Source organism: Hetaerina americana, unplaced genomic scaffold (genome assembly GCF_022747635.1).
Source record: "Hetaerina americana unplaced genomic scaffold, ioHetAmer1.1.p SCAF_2, whole genome shotgun sequence".
Taxonomy (NCBI): Eukaryota; Metazoa; Arthropoda; class Insecta; order Odonata; family Calopterygidae; genus Hetaerina; species Hetaerina americana.
Window position 1 is genome coordinate 35651449 of NW_027286763.1, and position 24059 is coordinate 35675507.

The 24059-nt window shown below is 40.0% G+C and overlaps 1 protein-coding gene across 1 annotated transcript in view; it reads right to left on the reverse strand.

Moving 5' to 3' along the window:
- Nucleotides 1-24059, reverse strand: part of Syn2 (Syntrophin-like 2) — a 370128-nt gene that overhangs the window by 268451 nt on the left and 77618 nt on the right. The gene's annotated exons all lie outside the window — the stretch shown is intronic.

The window sequence follows — 24059 nt, forward strand, 5'->3', positions numbered from 1 at the left end:
GACTTTAACTTTTTTATTTGTACGAGTCCTTATACGAACAAATTTACATTAATCTCAACGGGTTATTTTAAAATTAACCCTCTTCAAGAGAATTGTGTCACTGAGTACTGGTAAATAGTAACTTATTTCATCGTATCTTCCTCCCTGCAACGCCTTTAGTGCAGTCCATTTTACATTCAAGCCTTATTCAATATCTCACCCATTTCCAACAGGATATCCAACATCTGAGGTTAATTAATGACACAAACACTGGAAATTCCCGTCATATTTTAATTACCTTGGGAATGTGAGTCCATAGACAAAGAAATCTCCCGCTACCTTCATGCGAATACATTAAAGTACTAACTACCTAAAGAGATTCCTTAATCAAAATAAAGGGAACGACCCGAAGATCGAAGAACTGCAACTGAATAGAAGAGTAACGCATTGGAGAATCCCGCCACCGTCACTTCTAGGATTATGCACAAACATCACGGACCACCATCCCTGCGGCATTTGCGCGACCCAAAACCGTCGCCTCGTTCAAACATTCACTTATCCAACCCGTTGCAGCGGCACGGGCGCTCGAGTTTCGTAAAACCATACAGTGGACGCTTTTGACGGGCTGGAGACCGCATTTCTGTCAGAAACCGCACAGACGATCGCGGCCACGCGTGCAACCGGCAAGCTAATGCACGTTAGCGAGCGTCTCGTCGATCCAAAATTTATGCCTGTCGCTCCCTCATTAGGGAAACTGCGAGGAGAACCCAGAGTGGAATCGTAACGCTCTCACTAGGCATCTTATTAGAGAGTAAAGAAAACATAATTAGTCGGGTAATTGGGATTTTACTCTGATTTTGCGTTCCGATAAAATTATGTTGCGCACACTAATTATGGCGTCAGTCTCTCGTATATTTTGCAAATGAATGAGGGCCCATAAACATTAAAGCCGCAACATGCAGGGCATTCATGCATTCACCTCTCTATTTCAATAAAAAAATTCATCATTTTGAATAGGATTTTTTGTTTCGGGCCTTTGCACCATCCCGAACTTGCTACGACGATTAAAAGGAAAATATTTCCATAATCCACCCTGGCGTAAGCGCAGAAGCGCATTAACACACCGCATGCTACGTAAAAACAGGTGCATTACCAAAAAGCAATATTTATTTAATAACCAAAGGCAGCAAGGTAACGGAACAAAAGACAGCCATCCCATACTTGAAATCTGGCCATAATTATTTGGACTTTGCCATTTTACAAGCATCAATTAAAAAAATACTCATTAGGCAACCAAACGTTCACATTACGTGAAAACATCCATTCATGTGTGCAGCTTACATTATATTCGGATTAGCTATAAAAATGCTTTGGCAAGTAGACGATTCTCATTACATGTTTCCGAAAATACATTAATTTTTCAAACAAATATCTTTACTTAATTTCCATCTGTAGGGCCTCCATTATCTATATTTTTCCAATTTCTCTTTTATATTGGATGACCATAATTTACACTAAATAATATTTATAGTGTTATGGTCGCTCAGGGTCCATATTTTTTTTATTCTCGTTCCGATAATGAATATAATGGCAAATATAGCTTTCAAGGAGCTACGTCAAATAGCAATAGTCGCTTTTTCTCCACCCAATTCATGAATTCGAAGTATTACAGTGTCATCAATAGGTTTTTTTTACAGCAGTTGTTATGCTATGATACAATATGATACACATATGACAATACTATGCGCTGCAAGGTAGCATGCCATTAATATGCACACATTAAGTATGCAACCCATGCACATTTAGAAGAGGCTGGTTGGCTTCAAATCTTATTAATAACTCCGAGTACCCGAGGTTAAAATATAAAACTTCGAATATTGTTATTACCACAACTTTAACTCAGACAGCAAAATATCTCAAAGAGAAAAGGATTTTCCCCGAAGCCTGAATAAATGAATGTCAAAGGTCGCAGGAATTAGTACCAGGAGAGTCCTCTCTTCATCTAACAAGTTCAACTTGGATTGAAGACAGTAATATGAAACCATTGACACACAGCGATGAGCCAATTAAGTCTTCAAAGAAATGAGCCATTAAGATATGACAATTTCAAAATCCATGCATCATTTGATAAATTTGTAATAAATCAAGGAAGTGAGCGAATCTCTCCATAGCTATTCTGTTATTCATTAGCTAAGTTCAATTTTTCCAAAACACACTTTGAAACTAAAGATCGGAAAAATAGGTTTCAAATAGTAAATCTCGCACTTAACAACGACGTCATCAATAAGGCTTTGACGACGAAATGATGTATTCATTTCAATTTCGATTCCAGATGAGGTCGCTTTGGTTCCGCTTCTCTGATGGCTACGAACGTGAATTCCTTCACTCTCCAATTTAATCTAATCAAGTTCCTCACATCATGGCCACGGCTAACAAGGGCTTTCTCTCTCTCTCTCCCTACCCCCCTCGACTCCCTCAATCCCTGCCAACCCGGCCACTCTGGCCGTCCCTTCCCTCCACCTCTCACTCCGTCGTCCTCAAATATCCCCATGCCACGCGTCCCTTCAAAACGCATTGACATCCCTGGCTACCAATTCGCCAGCAGCTGATGAAAAAATACGACAGCCACCATGACCCGAGATCGACTAGAAAAGTACATATATAAGTAATTATAACTTTGAATATTCCATTAAATCTATTCTAAATTTTAGTCACCGTATTTACGTTTATCAAACTGCTGTTCTCCACAGGCTGTTAGGCTGCAAAATGGGACATGTCACAATTGAAATCTCAAAATTGTTTTTTTCGCAATGCCTTACACAACCGTTAACATATAAAACCAATTATTAAGAGATAGGTGATCTTTGAATTAAAAATGAAATTATATTTGCTTCTTCAAACTCATTTAGCAGTCTCGTTTCGGTGGCATACCCACATTACGACTAGCATAGTCGTACAAGCATACATAATAAAGGTTTATTAATAGAAATGAAGGAATTACTTGAATACTTTCTGTTTCATAGTTAATTATAACCTTATATATTTCCTGGTTTAGTTAAATCAAGCATGTAAACACTATTTGGTTCGGGGGATAAAATGAACTAGCTGAATATGGATCAGAAGTGTTGTTATTTACATTAGGAGCGAAAAGCACTCCGTCCCATTTGGGCTAACAATCACTCGAACAGTCAAACAACGTCAATTGGAAGAGAACTAGCAAACTTAAAGAAGCAAAGAAAGAACTCTGGAGACCATAAGTCCAAAAGAAATTCCACGTGGCACTTTGTGCTAAATGCGATACACGTTAGCGTTAAGTGACGCCCATAAAATGACGAACATTTCTCCAAAAATGGGATTGTAATTCTAGCTCGTGTATTTTTTAAACCCGTCTAGTTTAAAACTGTACTTTAGCAATTATTTATTCGTTTGAATCCCTTAAAGCGGGATTTATCGCTCCAAAAGAAAACTTTCTCCACTATCTAGGTTTTAAACGCCGGGCAGCCGGTTTCGTTGAAAACCGTTACGATAAAACGAAAAGCGTTACAGTAATTCTCCCGGAGTTGGGTTGGGAACCATAAGACGAAAATGATACAATGCTAGGTTGAACTTACTAAATAAATTAGGATTCGCATGTTTCAGCGCCGAGGTTTAGCAAATTATTCGCATTCCAACTTACATTGGTCGCTTCGGTCATGAAAACAAAATAGATACCAGAACTAGCACACTCAAGGACTCATCCTTCCCACGGACAATACGGGATAGCAACTGTAGGGTTATAAATAGCAAAAATTCTACTTATCCACAGAGTTTAGGGAAAAATTAGTTCTACTCAAATGAATGCTAACCTCGTGTGTTTTGTTGTCAAACACCATGACCATATGGGAATGCCATTAAAGAATGTTGTACCCGTTAGAGTATTGCTTGCCCTGCTTTCTTTATTTTCAAGCTTCTCCTTCCATCCCTCGTCTCTATACGTGGGGGGGGGGGGACCCTTCCGCTACCTGCAGCGTTGTGTCACATTTCCTACCTGTGTCCTTTGGGGTGGAGACCATTGTAAGTTTCATATCCATGCAGTAGTGGAATTTCGCTTTCCTACTTTTCCATTGTAGTTTGCACGTTATTGGTTAAATTTATACTGAATTCTATAGGGTGCATGTGTATGTTAGTTGATAGTAAATGCATTTGTGTGCGCGTAAGTAAAAACGCTTTTGGCATGAATGCATATGCCACTGTGGGTGTAGGTTTGCATAAATATGTCAATTTTGAATTAGGTTTTGTTCTCCTTAACGGGTGGTGACCTAACATCCCCCGCCTCACGCCCTTGAGGCAGCTTGCGGGGTATTATGTAGATGTAGTGTTATTATTGTATACGTTAAACCTCTTCACACCGAAGTATATTCTATCCCGGAGCAGTCGAGTTTTTGGAAATCACTTGCCATATACAACCGCCCATATTTTTCTAATAATGACTAAAAAAACATTTTGCGAATATATCTAGTATTTTCCCATTATCCTAGAGCTGTTTTTATTGCTGCCAGCAATCGTTACCATGGAGAGCAGATTCCTACTCTGCTACAAATCTTTTGAAAAAAAAGGAATACCTTCACCAAAGGACATAAATTCTTCTCAATCTTCCAACTCTAGGCTTCGACGCATTGTACCTCACACGGGAGCGTTCCATTCGTCCGTGGTCATCGTCGGAGGGGCCGATGGGCCGTGGAAGCGACGAGTGCCGACGACCCGCAACGGCGCGAGCTCCCTCCCGAGGATTAAGCGAGCCTACATAGACGCTGAAATGATTGATGATGCCAAAATCGATTCCGGAGGTCGCGTCACTTTAATGAATGTTATGTCCTTCGATACGGGTGCATTGTGCTTGTCTTCTTTGCGGCGGATGATGGCGAGAAGTTCTCTCCATTATCTTCCAGTTACACTTGCTCTTCGGGATACCCGCATCACTTGTTCCCATCACTACTCTGACTCAATTACACTTAAAAGGGCAGGGACATTTTATACAGGGATTATTTTTTTACACTTCTTCGAAATTACTGGGCGGTAGCAATAGCGTCATGTGATTACACGCCCATTTCGACTGCCCTCCAAACATGATACTTCTATTACCCTCATTTAATTACTACAAATTGCCCCGTTTACGGTTAGCCTTATATCTCTGGCGATCAAAGTGACAAGACCACTCAATTGTGTCATGGACCCCATTTAGAAAGAAGTAATTAGTTTCTGAAATGTTTGAGTTATAGTAGCCAAAAAGGAAAATCGGTCAAAGTTAAAGAAAGCTTTGAAAATTTTATTTACGAATTACCCAACCTGGAACCTAAGGATTTAAAAACTACGTGTACATGAAATCTACACAACCGACGACATGGGTGATATACTATTCACACAACCTCAATATCACAGGTTTAAATCCCTCCTCGGGCATAATTGTTATTTGATTAGTGCATATTGTTGCATTTCAGTAGATTTTATACTTCATAGTAAAAGGAACTCAAAAATCTAATTGTGAAGAGAACGCAGAACATCTAACTGAAGTATTATTTCCGATTTTAAATATTTAAATTACCTCACGATTAATCTATTTTAATATAATGCATTACTTAAGTTAATAATCCGATTTGACTAATCCGCCAAGCAATAAAGAGAAAATTCCTTTGGAGACGACATTCCCATGTAATAAACGAAACTTAAAAATGTGAATATTAAAAATGTACGACACAAAAGGCCGCTGAATAATGGCAGTTAGAGCTAAATAAAATGTAGAAACAGCGAAGAAAGAAATATATTTTTCTAATTGTAGGCGCCCGATAATGGTATTAATATGCTCTCTATATTAATTGCAAATTTTCTGAAACAATAGTATTTTTATCCAGCTACGTTAATACCATTGTATACTACAACAAAATTAAAAGGGAAAGGTTGAGAGTTAAATTTTCACATTTATTAATGACCCAAAATTGATTTAACACATAAATCAGCCGTTTCTATGATCTCCACATTGGAGCAGCCCTTTCAATGCAAGTTTTTTTTCCAAATGTACCATTTCTATAAATGATGGATACCGTTTCTAAAAACAATACAAAAAAAGGTATTTGCAAAAAGACTGCGCCCATCACTTATTTCGAAACGAAAAGCATCGTTGGGTAAGGTGAGCAAACGGAAGAGAGCAATTAAAAATGTGGAGAGGAAGGTGAGAAACAGAGAGGGAAGGAAAAAAGGATGGCTATGGGGAGAAGCGAAGGGGGGTGGAATGGCAGCGACGGCAGAACGCTTGCTGTTCAAATTATTTCCTCTCCAAATGAGAGACACAGGGAGGAGGGTGTGAGAACGGGAGAGGGAAGTAGGGGCGGGGAACGCTACCGACAGCAGGGTATGGAGAGATCTGCCCGCTCCCCCGTCTTCCAGACCCCTTGCCCAACGCCCATGAACCTCCCCAGGGGGAGGTTGATCGTTAAGCTCGACACCCAGCCACGCTCCTGCATGAATGACTATTTTAAGAGTATAAGAATCTTTCATTCCCTTCCAGAACATATCATATTCTCAAAGCGCTTCAATTGTAACCATGAGACAGGCGAAAACCAAACAATATATGAGAGGGAAAAAAGTCACAAATCGAGAGCTCCTATTAAAGAATGTGTAAGAGACTCTCTTCAATTTCAAGCAATGCTAAATAAAAAGCATAATTAAAGTCAACAAAAACCTTCACCATTAGCGATATTCAACTTCTCATTATATTCTACGCATAGCGATAAATAGTTGCAACGAACAAATATATTTGCATTAGCGTCATCATGCCACATTTTAGCCACAAAGATTATCTTCGGAAATACAATTGTAAATACGATTAATAATATTTTCTTAAGTACAATTCTAGGTGGTTAATTTGTAATTGATAGTATTTTGTATCTTGGATTCTTTTGACGGGTGGTTTTGCCAGGATTGTGCAGTTCCGTAATACATTTTTCAGGATAGGAATCAGGATTTTGAAATGACCTCCACTGTACCAATATCAGAAACTCTGTTCCTACTAATCTTCAACAAACGATAGGAAAATTAGTTTATAGCCTCTTGTAAACGCTTTAGATTTCTACAATTTTGTCAATATTTATTCACAATATTTAGGTAATATTTGCAATCACATCAATTATTTACAACGAAAAAGACGTACTTCTCATTTTTTCGTGATGCATTTTTCAATTAGGAATGGCTAAAATTATATAAAAATATAATTTTCCCCATTTACAGCAACCTGCACTTACCTATTCGATCACATGCTCAAATTGACTAATTTGGTTATTATGCCACTCTGCCGTATAATCAATAGCTCTAATACGCAATCCGGTCCAAAACATTTAACATGACTACCACGAAAAATTTTTAATGCGTCTAGTAGCAGGTAACTAATATTTTCGAGTAAAAATAAGCATAAATGATAATGTCTTAGGGTTAAAAATAAAGGAAGCCTGAAACTTTTCACTTATTTTAAACATCATCTTCATAATATCAGACTTAAACATCAACATCTTTGATGATAGTGTCATTAAACACCTAAAAGGAAACCCTTGAGCGATAAGCCTCTAATCTTCCACCTGTCTCGAATAAAACTTTTTAATTTAAGTCTCAAATTTAAGCTGTGAACATTGGGAAGTTTTCTGTTGACTCTTCTCCTTTGAGCATCCTCCACTACATTCTCTCTCCCTAATTTGATAGAATCTAAATTATAGAGAGCAAGCGAAATTCCATTAAAATGATCATAATAAATGAGATTACGAAATATAGTTTACGGTGCATCACTTTGACAAACTCGGAATTTTTTATTTACCTGAGCGTCAAAACAAGACTTTTTTTCCGTTTCTCCCCTTAAACACGGCAAACATTTTGCACCCTAACTGAGGGGTGGAGAATATCCGCTGTACCCTTGGAGACTGGGAAAATCCTCTTCTGACGAACTCACTGAACAAATATTTAATGAGTTAAAGTCAGCGGGGAACGCTTATTATTTTTAATTATTCCTCCCCACATCTACTCTCCCTCGCACATCACAACCCTTGGGGAACAGATTGGGAGAAGTGGAGAATTCCAGAGGGGTGGGGTCCTCGGTGTAAGACCCTCCCCCTTCCCAATGATCCACTTCCACCGACAAAGAGACCACATGAACGGAACGCGGACTTAGGACAATCACTTGTGAGGGGAGAAAATATTGGGGGAAGTGTGACGCAGAGAAGGGTGCACGAAAGAGAAAGAATCGATTCAACCGCATCGAATCGAATTATTCCTGGTACAGTAGTCGGTAAAATTAGTTGCCTGCAGAAGACATATTTTCCCCAGCTTAGCTCCAAAAGAATATTCTTCAAATTGTTTCATCCTACATTAAAAGACTAAGCAACAATCATCTACCATAATAAAGATGATTTGGACTGAAAATGAAGCATTCCCTAAAAACGACGTTAGTTAAAAATAATTTTTAATATTAAACGTAAGTAGCACCTAAATATTGTGCCGGAAGAAATATTATTTCATAGTAAATTATCAATTAATTACCGGCTAAATTGATTCGACTTGATGGCCTTATCTATAGCATCATAATTATGAATAATTTTAGTGCCGAGAGTGCCATGAGAAGAAGGGACGCCCATCGTTAGCAGCTTTATTTATCCATTCAACTCTCAAATGATCGCTCTGCTTAATTAGGCAATGGAAATCTAACGCCCCAACTCTTAATGAGGCCGCACAAATAAAATGGAATATCAGATGAAACCGAATAAAAAATAAAGCGGATAATCAAACGTAAAAATCGATTTCACGCTGAAACGGTTCGGTATGGGCAAACCGTGAGGAAAGAGTTCTGTGGCGCGTGTGCCCTATTCAGAGTTTGGGGGGGGGGGGTGAGACCAGCCGTGCAGGCCCGGCTGTGAACAGCCAGGAATGGGGAGTTGAGGGGGATTTGGGAGAGCCAATGGGCGAGAAGCTTATTTATTCTGTTCGCCGGGGATACCACCTTTCCTCATCCTTGAAAAGAGGGCTGAGATGTGCTCGACGAACCAGAGCCAATTATGCCACGAGGAATGGCAAAAAAAGGGGGCGGTTGGGTGACTGGTGGCGCTGCCGCCAGCGGTAGAAATGGAAACCGATAAAAGTGGAGAAGGAGATGCTATTGGTGCCACGTAGCGAGAAGAGAGGCGGGGGGGAAGCGCGAGGATGGGATAAGAAGGTATAAGAAAAGGAGGAAAAGGGATACGGAAGGGAGAAGGGATAAGGAAGGGGGGTAAGGCAAAAGGAAGGGGAAGGAGGGAGACGACGAACGGAGTAGTGTGTGAGAATGATGGATGGGAGGAGACGATCACGTAACGGGAGGTGAAGGATTGCATACAAGGAGAACGTAACACGAACTTTTACCGGAAGAAATATAAGTTTGAGGTGGGAGAAACGAGCTAGAAAGATCCTTATTCCACCAGCGTGAGAATCAAAAAGTTTTCTTTATTCTCTCGACCCCCTGTCAAACTTGCTGTGACCGAGATAGAAAACTGCGTGGAGTAAATTAAGAAATTAATCTGAAAAAAAATCACCGTGCAGCTTATCTCACCGGACGAGTGCGCATTCATTACAGCTTGGTGAACACTAAAAGAGATGAGAGATTGTACTGGAGGGGCTTGGTAAGAACATAACTAAAACTAAGTACAATATAATAGTAAGTATAATTTGTGCATACTACATACAAGTACACTCGTATAATAGTAAGATATGACCTTCAATTGAATATCAGAAAAATCTAAAATAAAACAAGCAAAATTCCAAAATATGCATGAGAAACGAAAATATCTAATTTACGATACAAGAATAGTAATAGAGGTCTAGACATTATAACAAGTTGGTGCAGGAGAATATCCAACTAAGCTTCCTTTTAAATGCGGCGTAAAAGAGGGAGCTTCGCGATTGCGAGAGATATTGCTAATTGTACTAAGTTTTTGAGAAAGATAAACGGAGGAGTACGGTAAAAAGAGTACAGTGATAGTTCAAAAATAAAGATCAACGGATATCCAAACGATAAGGAAGGAAAGTAAAGAACCGTATCCTAAAATTGGACTGGACAGCAGACCCTGACTGAATATTTCTTCTTACCCTTAGGCCGTCCTCAGAACGCGCGACAGTAATGAGCAAAGACAGGTGGAAGAAAAATTGTTACTTAAATATTTACTGAACGCAGAGCAACAAAAATAATGAAAGGTAAATTCAACATTTACCAATTTTAGCTCACATTTTTCTACATATTTATTAAAAAAATAGAGTAAACAATCTCAAAATTTTTAGAATGCATGAAACGAAGCGCTGAATTTAAGTATATATGGTATGGAACATGAAAGCCTCTTCATTCCGGTAAACTCGTTCCAAACGTGAGCATTCCTACATATTACAATTGACTGCCTGCATTCGCTAAATAATTGTGGCAAGTCTCACACGTTCATGTCTTCAGGCACTTAGCCATTTCTGACCCCCAAACCAACCTCTGCCGTAAATTTTTAAAAATTCCTCGACGTCTTTTCTAAAGCTCCCTTTCAATTTTTCATGAATATTTACAACTGCACAACTTGGCCCTTTACAATTAGAATAATCCGTTCAGCTATTTCTCTATCAGTAAAAATTATTACCCCTCACGTGATATGCTTGCAATTTTCCAAAATGGCAAGAAAAAAATCTTTCCTTTTTGACAAAGTTTTGATAGCGGCTAGAGTAAATACTTATACGCGTAATAAACTTAATAACTCACTCTAATAATTCCAGAGTCTCTACACTGACCCGAAAAATGTCAACAGTATCGAAATTTGTTGTCACGAAAACATTTTATTTGGAAGGCTATAAGATTTTCTTCGTCAATATTTGTCATCTTTCCCAATTTGATATACAATTTCTGGTGCTTTCCAATTGAATATACACTTCCTGCAACACCCTCCTATAGCGTAACTTTGCCAGTTCCCACTACGCACGTATCAGGAGCGTAAGTTATAATATCACGCATAATTAACGAAAAATTAGAAAGAACAAGATCTGCTATTATTTTAATGCCGGAACGTATTTACCGGCCTTACTTTATGGCATCCAATTTAGGAATGAATCAGTACATGAAAATCCGGAAAAAACAACCAAGTAAACCGTTTGCTCCTAGGTCAACATCGAACTATTTTAGGTCATCTTCGCAACACATACTCGAAAGGGGTGAAGAATATTGAAGCCTTAGAGGAAGCACTAAAATATCTTTTCGTTCTAATCATTAAAACCACGTTTTAAATTCAAATTAAATCATAAATACTTATGTTGTTTTGATAATAAAATCCTATCATCCAATCTTAGCCATATTATCGTAAAAATGGTGACACCGTGGTGGTTGAACTTATTTGATTATATAAATGCAGAAAGAATAAAACCTTAGAAAATCTTTTCAAACATTATTAATTTTGACAATTAAAAAATTAAATGGATATCGGAAAAACTAAAACATAATGAGTGCTAATAGTATTCAGATTGATGTGTCGGTACATTCAAAGTAGTTTCCAAAAAGATACATCGGAAAACTTGTTGCGGTTGTTGACCTTTCCGCCTCAGGCGAGACGCTGAATTATAAGAACCAATAACGCTAAACGTAAAGTTAGAAAAAATTTCAATTCTATTTGGCTAACGAATAGGGAATAAATCCTTCGTAATGATTTTTAATCGCCACAAGATAACAAGATGCCACAAACTTTGGAAAGAAGTGTTTGGCGATACACTAGAGCGACGGATCGGAAAATTAATTTATCGACCGTCAACTGAAAGGAGGAAGTAGGACGAAGTAAGAAAGCGAGAGAGGAAAAAAAACGTTTTAAAGTTTGCGAGACTTGGGAGCCACGGAGACGCAATTTGGCCCCTCTTCCCTCCGGGGGACGCTGGGTGGGAGGGAGCGGAAGGAGAAAGAGCAGAGAGGAGTGAACGGGGTATGCCGAGTAAAACCAATGTTCCCTCATTAGACGCACGAGTGCACGACAAAGCACGGCGAAATTTCGAATCCATGACGACTGCCATTTAAAAGGGAAAAAATAAATAGAAGTGCCACGGAATAAGCGCCTTTAATCCGCCCTCCTCCGACTAAAAGCAAATTTAACCGACTCTGAGGCTTTTAAGTACCCGCTTAGCGGTGGATGATGGAAAGCTGAAAGAGCGAATTGAAAATTCATCGAAAAATTCAGATGCTGTAGACAGTTGAGAGTGAGGAAACAAAAAGTTATTCAAGAAAAATAGGTCCCAAAAAGGCTAAAATAAATCAGAGGTTTGAAAAAGTAAAGTATTATGGACGTATACGAGTAAGCAATATTTTCAGACTATCAAAGCATTTAAAAAATTTAATGTGCCAGAGGTTCAAGTTGAAAAAAAGAGCAACAAAACCAAAATATCAGCATGAAAAAAGGACTTCAAGAGAGTAACACGGATGTTATAGCAATGAGTGTAGAAGAAAACTAAAGAAAATTACTCCGGAACATAAGTCCAATGCGAAGGTAGCACAATGAAATCTTTATGTCCATTAATCCAATATTTATCATTTGGTCGTATAACTAATAATGAATACACCTTATAAAAACATCTTTGCAACCTATCGATAGTAAAAAAATCTTTATATTTTATAACTAATTACAAGCGTATTGACTAACAATACAAAACCATTATCAACGTCGCTTAACGTATATTCGATATACACATTTGTTCGCAGTTTTTGATACATTTAGGGTACTTCTTCAACATGTATTAATTTCCATTCCATCTCTTCTCACAAAATCGCGGGTCCTTTATTCCTCCTCAGCCTTAAGAAATTATTATCCAAATATCATACTGCCTGGTTACAGCAGTACTCCAATTTCTTTCCTCAGCGACTCTTTCCTGTATTTCTTCATTGTTAACTAAAATAAATTCTGTGTCCCAGATAATTTCTTTTGGGAATCAATATAGTTCAGTGACGCCTTAGCTTGAGTAGGAAGAAGAGGCTGAAAAAATATTGAACGGAGAAAGACGAGAAAAATAGCGAAATGATCTAATGGATCCTCCGATGGGAATCTACCGAGTGAGTAGAGTGACCCAATGGCTCATGCCAAGGGATCCAATAGGACGCAAATTGAGGGCGCGGCACGCAAGCATTTAAAGACCCCTCCCACTCGTACTCCCATCGCTTTCTCGCGCGACCGACGGACGATGGACAGCGAGAGCATCTTCTAAAGCTCCGGACGTACCTGGCTTCCCAAAAGGGATAGGTTGGGGTAAATCTGGTTGGGAGACGGAGTGATGGCATTGGGTAAGGGCGGATGCATACTCCGAAAATGAGCGGGGATCAAGGACCCTTCTCCAGAGTCATACTCCTTGACCTCATCCACCACGGTTAAATAGGGTTCTTGGGGCACAAAAACTTTTTATCCAATTTCATGCCAATTTATAAGTCATTGGCACACTCCCCAAAGGTTAACCATGTATATGTCTTTAATTCTACCTTACATACGATTCTCTAGACTGCCCTACATATTTTTTGGAAAACTAGAAGAAAACTTAACATTAGAATTCATACTTTCAATTATGCAGCCTAGACATCCGGCTAGTTTTATCATTTACTTCACATAAATCTACGTATAAAATTAAGCATCTCTGGCTGTGAAACGTAGACAGTTGATGAGAAAATATTGAAAGGGTGTAGATAAAATTAGATTTGCTGACAAAATAATAAACAGTTCATTCAAAGAATGGATAAGGTAAAAAATCAAATTCAAGATGACTCTGAAGGCCAGCGGAAGAGTAAAAAAGTGAGAATAGATATGAGGAAGCACATACCGCTACATGAAAACCATAATTGGAAGAGAGTACTGCAGTAATCGAAGGATCGTAGATAAGGCGTTAGGTATTATAACGAAATGCAACTTTTACTAGACGAAATGAACTGTGAAGGGATGAAGGCATAACAAAATTATGACGATACATTTTCTATTGTATTGCTAATAAATAGGCACAAATAACATATGATATGAATTTCGATGATTAATTTTTTTCATTTTTGTATCAACCTAATTTTAAAGATCATTTTAATATATTAATATTCATCTTTAAATGCATATATTTTTCTCTATGAATTAATTATTCAATTTTGTTATCTCAATTATTGGGGATATTCATTTTCAGGAGCCCATGTTGAGAAACTACAACTAAGGGCTCAAATGAAACAATTAATAATTATTCACCAGTTGTTCTACCGATTTTACTCTAAGTTCGATTTACGTAAAATGCTACAGCTAAAATTAGAAGTTGAAACAGGCAAAATTTGCCTTAAAGGTGAAATCTATAGACAATTTTACGCCTACTGCTTCAGCTAAATGCGCCTCTTCCAGAGTGAAAAATGCTCTCGTTGAGTAAGCTAAAACAACAGATAAAAACAATCTCCGACGAAGGTAGATATCACATCTTCAAGGTAAATATAATTAAAGTAAGATGGTGGTAAGCTTTTTAAAGTAAAAGTACCAATTAAATAACGATACCTACTTACTAGTATATTTTACTAGTAAATGCATGCTACAGGAGGGCCTGTATATGGAGGCTTTGATACAAGATTCAATCATATAAAAGCGTAATCCAGAGGGACAATTTCGTGGTTATGACTGGTCAGATAATCAATATATATATATATATATATATATATATATATATATATATATATATATATATATAGATACATCTATATATATAATAGAAATAATAATTATTAATATTATTATTAAGTAATCTACTGGTTAAGGTACGTTTTTGGATGGACACATTGTGACTCCTAACAAAACACAAAATCCAGGATCCTACACTATATCAGGTCCTTCTTCATCTCTGAGTACTTTCTTCCTCCCTTCATCCCGTCCAGCATCCCTATCCTGTTCCTTCCCTTTCCTCGTTTGCCTAACATTCTCCCCTCAATTACAGTCTTCGACATCCCACTGCCGGTCAATACCCCCTTCATCCACTTTTCCTACCTCCATAGGATTTCTCCCAACAAAGCCCTCACACACACACACACATATATATATATATATATATATATATATATATATATATATATATATATATATATACATACATATATATACATACATATATATATATATTGGGATTTTAATTGGGATTGGGGTTTAAAGGCTTAATCAAATTACATATATATATATATATATATATATATACATATAAATAAATATATACATATATATATATATATATATTTGTAATTTGATTAATCCTTTAAACGCATACTTTTTGTTCCTTCGATTGAACAGTCTCTTTTCACACAAGAAAATGATTAGAGTCAACATGCACATGTGTGCTTTGGTTGTGAAATACGGATGAAGGAGTGAATGGAGGAGGAGGGAAGAGTGGGAGGAAGTTTGTTTACGGAGGAGGACAACAACGGGGACGCCTGGCGCCCAGGAGGAGGCCGAGGGGGCGAGAGAAGGGACACGGCTGGTGCCGTAACAATCGCTGAACTGCCAATGGGGGTTGAGAAATCTTTTGCGTACGTAGGCAGACCAACTCATGGGGGTAAACGTTAATACTTGAGTGGGGAATGAATGTGTATACAGGAGACTACGCAGATAAAAGGATAGGCGTAAAATCGTATACAGAAGCAGGTGAAGACCATAACGGAGGAAGCCACTGCAGGAATGAAAGGAAGGAAGCGGGAGGTAAGTGGAGAGATAATTAAATATAGTTACTCTACCTGTGAAAGATACTTAATTCCTTCTGCGCTTCGAGCAAACCTGTTCGCAAAATCAAACAAACATATTGTTGATTCTGTGGTTTGCAAATGACGAATAACACTTCGGGAGAAGATATAATCCCTACCACTTATATAGTATATCTAAGGATATCAAACAAAAAACCTCGATCACTCCCTCCCTCCTTCCACCCGAACTTCCAAAATCCATTTTTAGTCGCTCGCCACTATAAGTAAATACTAGCATCATTGACTTAAATACAGAGAATTTCTGTTAGCAACATTGCTATACACTATTGCAAAAATGGTATCCAGAAGAGACAAAACTCTTTAAATGCATAAGCATACTATATGTTACACAGCAGGGTTTCTCACAATGTTTCATAAATCTCTCCATAAATTTCCGAATTTACATGAAATGCTCTTTTGGCGCGACGAAATGAGAGAAAATTCACCCGAGCGATTGACCAATTTATCTCACTGTTTTATCTGGCGGCTCTTCCCATTCGCTACTTCTCCCCGAGCGTCCTCTTCCCGCCGGATCCGCGCTTCAATATCCCGGCAGCCATGCCCTTATGTATCGCCCTCCAGTGGGATCGGCATAGGAGCGGAGAGCGGGAGGGTCGAAGACGGCGCCGTCATTAAATCCACCTGTTTACGCAGGGAATGGGAGCGTCTCCTCGGAGGAGGGTAGGGGGGAGGAATAGGTTACGGAAAGGGTAGGGAAGGCACCGTTTCGAGAGACGAGTAGGGGGAGGGTGACTTTTAATGAAGACGATCTCTGCAAACAAGGGCTTCCGACTCTCTTCAAGATTCGGAAGGCCCTGGCTGTCGAGCATGATGGTGCAGCATCAAATGGGTGAAAAGAAAGAAGAAACGACTGACAACGAAGGAAGAAATCTTCCATGTACTACATTGAATCGCAGTTTTCAATGTCGACAGGAGTCATACGTAATCCATATATTTAAAATAATTCGGTTGCATCACTCTTTTGTCAGCTTGAAAATTTAACACACCCACTTCCAGGGTGTTTTACGAATTACGAAATAATGGGATGGAAAGGATGAGGACAAATACGAGTGGCAAAAATATAACGGGAAAGACTTAAATATTTTGAAAATCTCCTAACTCTTTAATAATTATACCTGAATTTTCAAATTCCAAGTTAAGGATTACCGTCTCCCTTTTAACGGTCGCTGGTTTACGAGAATCTTAATATATAAACTAATATAGACTAAATAATAATAAAGTTTCAACTAAACACAACGGAATTTAATTTGACAACAAGTGAGATGCACAATGTGTGCCACGTGATGCTTGAGAGAAGTAGCTCCTTTTTTTAGGTGCGAGTGTGAATCATTGAGAAAAACCATCTATGCATAAAAGCCAAAACACTTTTCTTCCATATCGTGGGGGATAAATAAATCCATACACAGCCATCATGCTGCTTGAAGGAGGCCAAGTAAAAAAAGACTCATTTTATGTCATTTAAGCTCACTCCCTTTCTCTAATTCCTCCGTCACCGCCTTCAACTCCTTGCGTACTTCTTTTGCTTCCGCAATTATTAATAATTGTTGTGGACATGCTCTTCTGCTAGTGAGACTTGTCTTGAGACTTTCTTCAACCATACCCACCCTTAACCTTCTCGGTCTAACCCTTCCACTTAATCATTCACACTTCTCTCATTAACTTAATCATTCACACTTCTTCAATGTACTTGGTGTTTCGACTTTTATCCTTTCTCTCAAAATCACGAAGCCAGTGCAATATATCTCGCTCCTGTCAATGTTAAATTCCATCAAGATTCTTCTTTTACATACTCATACCCTACCTCATTCATTGTATTTTATCGACAAACACTCCGTGAATGCCCTACACCCACCGCATTTATTCGGCATTTATTCTTATTTCGATATACGCAGATTTTGCTTCCACATTAATATGAGGGGATTGGTACAATTTCATCGCATGCATTGACAATTCTACCGCCTCGGGCAAACACTCATTTTTTTTATTTGCTTCACGTGCGTTACTATCCATAACCTTTCCGCCGGTATCCGCACGTCATTTAATCTCGCCATCTACGCTATCATCTATCAAAACCAACCAACATAAACAAAACATCCGATTTTTTCAATTAATACGACATTTTTCTTCATTATTCAATCATTGCCTCCATTTTTCTTATCAAACACGACAGCTTTTGTTTGAGAAACATTCACCCACAATTTCATTGCCTTTGCTGGCTCAGGACTTCTAAGGTTTCTCGTAGATCTGCTGGGCTCTCAGCCAGAAATGCAGTATTGACCTTACTCAAGAGTTTTTATACTCCCCATCATTAAATAATTCAAATCATAAACTCCTAGTCCAATACAGGCTCACATTCGCCACATGCTATACATATACCGCTCAGTATCATTCAGTAACTGTTCATTTACCCAATATTCTCTTAAAGTTTTCCTCATCGTTCCTCAATTTACCAGTCGTATACCTTTTCCACGGGGTTCGGGGGACGTGGTAGGTCAGCGGGTTGAGCGCTGGACTACTGACCGGAGGGCCAGGGTTAGATTCCCGGTCACACCCCTGGAACCCTCAGCTTCACCCAAGCTGTGTGATTTTCCGATCCAGATCTTCCTGGGAAACAATAGGGTGCACATGGAAAGGAACTGCCCCCCATGGCCTGATGTGTGAATTTTACACTTCCTTGGGCTTAGCCCTAGGTGAGCTTAACCCTTATCTAACAAACCGACCTTCGGATTGAAAACTGCGATTTATTTATACCTTCTCCATATCAAGAAATCCACAAATATCTTTCTTTCGCACATTAACCCATTTATTTCTCCAATACCTTCCGAGGTGACAATAGATGACGCGTATTCCCTACCAGTCATAAAACAATGAATCTCCCCAGATATTATCTAATGTAACATCCCGCACCCTTCTATTCAATGCTTTACGGAGAATTTTCTCCGATATTCTAACAGAAGTAATCGCTTTATAATGACTGCATTACAATCTACCACCCCTCCCTCACCAAATAGCTAAGCCATTGCTATTTTTTTAAAAAACCCTTCTTCTTCCCCTTGCACTTTTTTCACATTTAGCACATTCATTCGTCTCGCCTTCATTTCGTTCATTTTTTTCTTTTTATCCACGCCCCTCACTTCCATGTACCACTTGTCCACGTAAATTCATGCCAGTTTTTTTAATGGCCAATGCTACATGAACCATGCCACTCATCTTCAGCATCGGTCGTCAGACTTTTTTTTTCTTTTTTGAGAAATGGAGAAAAAGGTACCCTTGAAGTACCCTTGCGCGTAATAGTGGGTTTTCAGTTACCCGCTTTAAAAACTTCCTACTTTAATCTGTGCAAATAACAGAAAAAAAACAGAAAACAAACATTAACCAAAACAAACCATTCACTTAAGTCTCTGTCTAGAAATGATACCACACTTGCTATTCTCATTGGCACCTTGTGACAAAGTGAAAAAAAAATGCCAGCTAATGCCACGAACACGACTCCCGGTGATGTGAATGTTGAGAGTGTTTACAGCTAAAATTTTAAGACCGTGGCGGGAATGCGTTTGCCTGGTAACTAGAAAGCTGAAGAATGGAAGACAATCGATTGAATCAAAATTTTCCTTTTTCTAAATGATCAAAAAACTAAATATGCCCCAAAGCATATCGGCAATTAAAAATTGCACACCGCCATCGGTACATTAAAAACCTGAAGAATGGTAAGTAAAATATTAATCCATAGATTTACTCTGCCCAAAAAAAGAGTCATTCATTAACAGAGAATCCAACAAGTGCTAAAGCACTAAAGATACTTCAATCAAAACATATGTCATTGGGAAATATGTCCGAGGTGTTTTCCCCAAAACATCTTCAAAATCCGGATCATTTGAAGAGATGGGATTCGGAGAGGCGAGCCTAAGGGGAAGGATGAAAAAAACCCAATGTTGCCTGCCATATTGAGTGCTCTGCTCGAGTGATCCTAGAAAGTAATTCACCATAGTAGACAGTGAAAAACCCGTATGGGTGTATGAAATTTCAGAGAAAATCTAACAAAGAGCTGCACACGAAGGTCACTGGAACTATGGAACTGCTCACGTCAAACAGGGGCAAGCGCGGCGTTTAAGTGCGCGTCGTGTCGCGAGCACGCAAAGCAGGGTGGCCGCGTGTCCGAGGGGTAATAGAGCGCTCAATTGTTGTGGTCAAAGGGAAGAGGGCGATGGGAGGGGGCGGATGGAACGGTTAAGTGAGCAGGGAAGGGGGGGTGCCACGTCAGTCGATGGAGGAGCGGAAACGGAGATGGAGTGAGAGAGAGGAAGATGAGAGTGTGTGTGAGGACGAGGGAGAGAGAGGGAGAGGATGCTGCGTAGGTAGCAGAGACCGGATGTGGCGATGGAGAGGCTCCGCTCGGGGATTAGGCTCGGGGTTGGAGGGGGCCGCAAGAGGGATGCGGGGAGAGAGTGGGCGGAGGATTTTGAGATGGAACTGAGCGGACTGGAGAGCCGGCAGCCAGAGGGAAATACACTGGCGAGAGAGACCCCCCAAGGGAGGAGGGAGGGGAACAGGCGGCGGTGGGTAGTACGCACGTACAAACAAACGACGGTCGGTGTGCGGGTGAGAGGGAAGGAGGGGATGTGGAAGGAGAGAAAAGGGGTAAACTGCCGTCGGAGAGACTCCCGGTTATGGGTTGCGAGCAAGGCAGCCGGAGGAGGAGGGAGGGCCGGGATTAGGGGAACGGGGTTTGGGAAGTGAGACGGTGGAGGAGGAGGCGTGGAGACACGGGTGGAGGTGGTGGAAGGGAGGGAGGGTCGATATTTCCCGCGTTGGGGTCACTGGCGTCATTATTAAAGTGAGAACAACGATGACAGCCTCGCGGGCGTTACGCTGGATGGGGAGGGTGATGGGTGGAGTATGAGGCGGACTGAGGGTTGGGTGGAACGGGGGTGGTCCGCCAAGTGCATACCATCGCGGCGGCGGACGAGGGTACGAGAAGGGGGTGTTGGAGGTGGTTTGGGACGGGGGTCGGTGGGGGAGTGGGGGGCGTAGAGCCTGGGAAAATGAGTGGACGACGTATTGGGGGATTGAGAACTACGAGGGTCATCCGGAAAGTAGTACCCGTTCGTGCCGCATGAAGTGCTGACGACGCGAGTAGCCGCTGGACGAGGTCAGATAGCTTCAGTGGCTTGTCTGCCTTCTCTGAGCCAAGTTGCGTGACGCTAGCATTGCCTGTGTTGTTTCTGTGATTGTTTACAATGTTTAAAAAAATTGAGAACGCCGCCAGTTGTGAAGTGAGGGCAGTGATTAAATTCCTCAATGCAAGAAACGTTCGCCCATGTGATATTCATCGCCAATTAAAGGAGGTGTATGGAGACAATGTAATGGACGAGTCGTCTGTTCGGCGGTGGTGTCGCAACTTCAACATGGGGAGGGGGAACACACACGACGATGAGCGTTCGGGGAGACCGTCTGTCATTACAGACCAACTGGTGAGCTCAGTTGACGAATTCGTGAGGAACGATCGGCGCGTCACAATTGATGACATCTGTGAGCATTTTCCCAATGTTTCTCGAACAATTGTTCATGAAATTGTTAAACACCATCTGCATTATGCAAAAATTTGTGCAAGATGGGTCCCTCGCGTATCTCAATGAGCTGGCGGCGAAGGACTATGCAGCAGGAATACAGAAACTTGTCACACGTTATGACAAATGCCTTAATTTGCTTGGAGATTATGTTGAGAAGTAGTTTAAAGTATCCTCTTTCAAATAAAATTTTTTATGTTTGTTAATATTTACTTTTGTCTTTTTATTTCACGAACGGGTACTACTTTCCGGATGACCCTCGTATTTACACACCCTATCGTAGGTGTGCCATGGGCAAGCATTTTCCTGATTCCCTAACTACGTCGTGCATCAATGGGGATATGGCAGCACGGTGGCGCATGAGGGAATGTCAACAAACAATACACCCAATCGCCAGCCAAAAAAGGTTTTGCCCTAAGAGGCTTATTGGAGCAAGTCATTGAATTTGGATTCTAATTTTACGCTTCCTTTGTCTTAATACCCTCATTTGAGTCATGTTCCGCTTCGCTTCGTCTAATTCAACCCGCATCAATTCCTTAATAGTATTCGCGAAGGAAGAGACTGATGTGCAATGATTAATTGGCACGTTAATCATCTCTTAATAATTCAAGAATTGAAATAAATGCTGTCATTCCTGCTTAATTGAGAGTATGGGTTTTACCTTATCTGCCCAGAATAAGAATTGCCGATGTACCTATAATAGATACACGTATGAATTAAACTTTTGGTATAACAATTTCTCTTGAAAAATGGCATTTTATTGGTCCATTTCCAAATTCCATGTAAATATATATTTTTTAAATCAAATTTAATTTATGGCTTGACCCATTAAATAACTATAGATTATCTGATGCAAGTGATTTGAGATGTCACACTTCGCAACTCCATCAGAGTACTAATGTTTTGGATATTAGTAAGCCACCTGCCGAAAATCAAGCGCTAACTGATTTTAGGGGTTTTTTTTAAATATCATGACTGTATTTTAGCGAATAAGACCGACGGTGCTAACTCTTACTTACACCACCTATTTCTCATGAACTACTGATAACATATACCTCTCTTCGTCAGTGAAATTCTAAAAACCACATCAATCTACCTTTTACCTGACTTTTCTCCATTTGTCTTCAAGTCGATCCTTATTTCGGCCGCATTGAAGTGCGATACAATCCAAAAGGTTACGTACCTCGACCAACAGTAAATGTTTACTCATTCACTCTCTTCAATTAACATTTACATAACTTAGAAACTTTTTTCACAATTTGACCAGAGGTCACCACCACAACAGTTTAGTATGCAATGCCATGTGTTTCCTCGATTTAGGTCAAAATTCAAATTGAAATTGCATCTCTTATCGTCCTATATCGCTCTTGTGGAGCCCTACACCGCTCGCAAGGAAAAAATGAAAAGATGACATATTTTCATGATCTCACTACGCTTATTTTCACTTTATGATTGGAGTGAGGTAATAGCATGAGGTCACAACTTTCCAACGACTTTGTGATTGTTATTCGTAACATCAAAGGATTGCAAGATTCCAAAGCTCTTTCCCATCTATCATTCAAGAATCATAGATTTAATGAAGTACGGACGAAGCAGCTTTAAGACATTCAATGTTAGAGAAATAACTCATAGAAATGCCACAATGGCACTGCTAAGAGGGGTTAATATACCGATAGTTAGAAATCTAACCTTCGGGACCGTGGATTATGAAGCCCGATGAATTATTACCATTTATGCGGCTGTAAAGTAATCGAAACTAATTCTTTTGCAAGTGCTTAGAAATTTACTTCAATGGAAAATATTCGGCAGTGTAAATGCCGACATGCCAACAGACGGGAGATGCGGGTTTAAACAATGAAAAATTTATATTTTTCTCTGTGCATCATCATGAATTGTCTGTCAAAATTGGTTGACTGAATTAATTGATTGAGTTACAGCACACCATGGGCTTGGTTTTCAAACATCACGTTTCACGTGACGTGGCAAAAAAGATAAAATTGCAAACGTTAATACTGGTAATTACTAATTAGGAATTGCCATTCTCTTGGACGGTATCTCTTGGTAAACATGTAAATAGATTTTTTGGCGTGGTTTGCGGAGCACACAGGCCTAGACATAAAGATGGGTCGCTGTGTGGAGGGTGAGGGGGCGCGCAGATCAGGAGGAGGATGCGGAGGAGTTAGGAGGGGGACTAGTGGAAAGAGTAGCTCGTCAGCCGAGGGGGCGCCCGCCCGCGGGGTTTTCTGGAGTGGGCTATCCACCGCGTGCGCCGAGAGCGGTTAAGACGCGAGGGCATGTCAGACCGACTCTCCCTCAGTTGACCACCACCGTGGTCCGCGTAGTGAGGGGGCGAAGAGGAAGAGGGGGGAGGACACATGGTGCACTGGCGAGTCGATTCCGCGCCACCTGGTGTCACCGGGTGAAATGGGGAATTGAGGGGAAGTTTGGGTCAGAAAGGTGAGGAAAGAAAGGAGTGCCGGGTCGTGTTGTCAAGACAAAAAAAACACCCAGGGAGCACGTCTCTCTCCTCTTCCTCCTTCCTACTCCCCCTCCAACGAAAGGATTTGGGTCGCGTCCATTTTAAAAAGGAGTGCGCCTCCAAACTTATATGACTTGGCGTGGTCTCAAAAATTAAAGGAAGGCTGTGGGTATAATCAGACGGCGACTCACCGCAGGTTTTTAAAAGGATTTTAAATAATTTAAAGGAATAAACC